Genomic DNA, 4,395 nt, shown 5'->3' with positions numbered 1-4,395 from the left:
CAGTAAGTTACAGACGGTCTCTCTGACCCTAACCCCTAACCTCTACAGTAAGTTACAGACTCTCTCTCTGACCCTAACCCCTAACCTCTACAGTAAGTTACAGACTCTCTCTCTGACCCTAACCCCTAACCTCTACAGTAAGTTACAGACGGTCTCTCTGACCCTAACCCCTAACCTCTACACTAAGTTACAGACTCTCTGTCTGACCCTAACCCCTAACCTCTACAGTAAGTTACAGACGGTCTCTCTGACCCTAACCCCTAACCTCTACAGTAAGTTACAGACGGTCTCTCTGACCCTAACCCCTAACCTCTACAGTAAGTTACTGACGGTCTCTCTGACCCTAACCCCTAACCTCTACAGTAAGTTACAGACGGTCTCTCTGACCCTAACCCCTAACCTCTACAGTAAGTTACAGACGGTCTCTCTGACCCTAACCCCTAACCTCTACAGTAAGTTACAGACGGTCTTTCTGACCCTAACCCCTAACCTCTACAGTAAGTTACAGACGGTCTCTCTGACCCTAACCCCTAACCTCTACAGTAAGTTACAGACGGTCTCTCTGACCCTAAACCCTAACCTCTACAGTAAGTTACAGACGGTCTCTCTGACCCTAACCCCTAACCTCTACAGTAAGTTACAGACGGTCTCTCTGACCCTAACCCCTAACCTCTACAGTAAGTTACAGACGGTCTCTCTGACCCTAACCCCTAACCTCTACAGTAAGTTACAGACGGTCTCTCTGACCCTAACCCCTAACCTCTACAGTAAGTTACAGACGGTCTCTCTGACCCTAACCCCTAACCTCTACAGTAAGTTACAGACGGTCTCTCTGACCCTAATCCCTAACCTCTACAGTAAGTTACAGACTCTCTCTCTGACCCTAACCCCTAACCTCTACAGTAAGTTACAGACTCTCTCTCTGACCCTAACCCCTAACCTCTACAGTAAGTTACAGACGGTCTCTCTGACCCTAACCCCTAACCTCTACAGTAAGTTACAGACGGTCTCTCTGACCCTAACCCCTAACCTCTACAGTAAGTTACAGACGGTCTCTCTGACCATAACCCCTAACCTCTACAGTAAGTTACAGACTCTCTCTCTGACCCTAACCCCTAACCTCTACAGTAAGTTACAGACTCTCTCTCTGACCCTAACCCCTAACCTCTACAGTAAGTTACAGACGGTCTCTCTGACCCTAACCCCTAACCTCTACAGTAAGTTACAGACGGTCTCTCTGACCCTAACCCCTAACCTCTACAGTAAGTTACAGACTCTCTCTCTGACCCTAACCCCTAACCTCTACAGTAAGTTACAGACGGTCTCTCTGACCCTAACCCCTAACCTCTACAGTAAGTTACAGACGGTCTCTCTGACCCTAACCCCTAACCTCTACAGTAAGTTACAGACGGTCTCTCTGACCCTAACCCCTAACCTCTACAGTAAGTTACAGACGGTCTCTCTAACCCTAACCCCTAACCTCTACAGTAAGTTACAGACGGTCTCTCTGACCCTAACCCCTAACCTCTACAGTAAGTTACAGACGGTCTCTCTGACCCTAACCCCTAACCTCTACAGTAAGTTACAGACGGTCTCTCTGACCCTAACCCCTAACCTCTACAGTAAGTTACAGACGGTCTCTCTGACCCTAACCCCTAAACTCTACAGTAAGTTACAGACGGTCTCTCTGACCCTAACCCCTAACCTCTACAGTAAGTTACAGACGGTCTCTCTGACCCTAACCCCTAACCTCTACAGTAAGTTACAGACGGTCTCTCTGACCCTAACCCCTAACCTCTACAGTAAGTTACAGACGGTCTCTCTGACCCTAACCCCTAACCTCTACAGTAAGTTACAGACGGTCTCTCTGACCCTAACCCCTAACCTCTACAGTAAGTTACAGACGGTCTCTCTGACCCTAATCCCTAACCTCTACAGTAAGTTACAGACTCTCTCTCTGACCCTAACCCCTAACCTCTACAGTAAGTTACAGACTCTCTCTCTGACCCTAACCCCTAACCTCTACAGTAAGTTACAGACGGTCTCTCTGACCCTAACCCCTAACCTCTACAGTAAGTTACAGACGGTCTCTCTGACCCTAACCCCTAACCTCTACAGTAAGTTACAGACGGTCTCTCTGACCATAACCCCTAACCTCTACAGTAAGTTACAGACTCTCTCTCTGACCCTAACCCCTAACCTCTACAGTAAGTTACAGACTCTCTCTCTGACCCTAACCCCTAACCTCTACAGTAAGTTACAGACGGTCTCTCTGACCCTAACCCCTAACCTCTACAGTAAGTTACAGACGGTCTCTCTGACCCTAACCCCTAACCTCTACAGTAAGTTACAGACTCTCTCTCTGACCCTAACCCCTAACCTCTACAGTAAGTTACAGACGGTCTCTCTGACCCTAACCCCTAACCTCTACAGTAAGTTACAGACGGTCTCTCTGACCCTAACCCCTAACCTCTACAGTAAGTTACAGACGGTCTCTCTGACCCTAACCCCTAACCTCTACAGTAAGTTACAGACGGTCTCTCTAACCCTAACCCCTAACCTCTACAGTAAGTTACAGACGGTCTCTCTGACCCTAACCCCTAACCTCTACAGTAAGTTACAGACGGTCTCTCTGACCCTAACCCCTAACCTCTACAGTAAGTTACAGACGGTCTCTCTGACCCTAACCCCTAACCTCTACAGTAAGTTACAGACGGTCTCTCTGACCCTAACACCTAACCTCTACAGTAAGTTACAGACGGTCTCTCTGACCCTAACCCCTAACCTCTACAGTAAGTTACAGACTCTCTCTCTGACCCTAACCCCTAACCTCTACAGTAAGTTACAGACGGTCTCTCTGACCCTAACCCCTAACCTCTACAGTAAGTTACAGACTCTCTCTCTGACCCTAACCCCTAACCTCTACAGTAAGTTACAGACGGTCTCTCTGACCATAACCCCTAACCTCTACAGTAAGTTACAGACTCTCTCTCTGACCCTAACCCCTAACCTCTACAGTAAGTTACAGACGGTCTCTCTGACCCTAACCCCTAACCTCTACAGTAAGTTACAGACGGTCTCTCTGACCCTAACCCCTAACCTCTACAGTAAGTTACAGACTCTCTCTCTCTGACCCTAACCCCTAACCTCTACAGTAAGTTACAGACGGTCTCTCTGACCCTAACCCCTAACCTCTACAGTAAGTTACAGACGGTCTCTATGACCCTAACCCCTAACCTCTACAGTAAGTTACAGACTCTCTCTCTGACCCTAACCCCTAACCTCTACAGTAAGTTACAGACGGTCTCTCTGACCCTAACCCCTAACCTCTACAGTAAGTTACAGACGGTCTCTCTGACCCTAACCCCTAACCTCTACAGTAAGTTACAGACGGTCTCTATGACCCTAACCCCTAACCTCTACAGTAAGTTCCAGACGGTCTCTCTGACCCTAACCCCTAACCTCTACAGTAAGTTACAGACGGTCTCTCTGACCCTAACCCCTAACCTCTACAGTAAGTTACAGACGGTCTCTCTGACCCTAACCCCTAACCTCTACAGTAAGTTACAGACGGTCTCTCTGACCCTAACCCCTAACCTCTACAGTAAGTTACAGACGGTCTCTCTGACCCTAACCCCTAACCTCTACAGTAAGTTACAGACGGTCTCTCTGACCCTAACCCCTAACCTCTACAGTAAGTTACAGACGGTCTCTCTGACCCTAACCCCTAACCTCTACAGTAAGTTACAGACGGTCTCTCTGACCCTAACCCCTAACCTCTACAGTAAGTTACAGACGGTCTCTCTGACCCTAACCCCTAACCTCTACAGTAAGTTACAGACGGTCTCTCTAACCCTAACCCCTAACCTCTACAGTAAGTTACAGACGGTCTCTCTGACCCTAACCCCTAACCTCTACAGTAAGTTACAGACGGTCTCTCTGACCCTAACCCCTAACCTCTACAGTAAGTTACAGACGGTCTCTCTGACCCTAACCCCTAACCTCTACAGTAAGTTACAGACGGTCTCTCTGATCCTAACCCCTAACCTCTACAGTAAGTTAGACGATCTCTCTGACCCTAACCCCTAACCTCTACAGTAAGTTACAGACGGTCTCTTTGACCCTAACCCCTAACCTCTACAGTAAGTTACAGACGGTCTCTCTGACCCTAACCCCTAAACTCTACAGTAAGTTACAGACGGTCTCTCTGACCCTAACCCCTAACCTCTACAGTAAGTTACAGACGGTCTCTCTGACCCTAACCCCTAACCTCTACAGTAAGTTACAGACGGTCTCTCTGACCCTAACCCCTAACCTCTACAGTAAGTTACAGACTCTCTCTCTGACCCTAACCCCTAACCTCTACAGTAAGTTACAGACTCTCTCTCTGACCCT

Source organism: Coregonus lavaretus (genome assembly GCF_964263955.1).
Source record: "Coregonus lavaretus genome assembly, contig: HAP1_SCAFFOLD_2242, whole genome shotgun sequence".
NCBI classification, from domain to species: Eukaryota; Metazoa; Chordata; class Actinopteri; order Salmoniformes; family Salmonidae; genus Coregonus; species Coregonus lavaretus.
Note: the sequence above shows the minus strand (reverse complement) of the source record.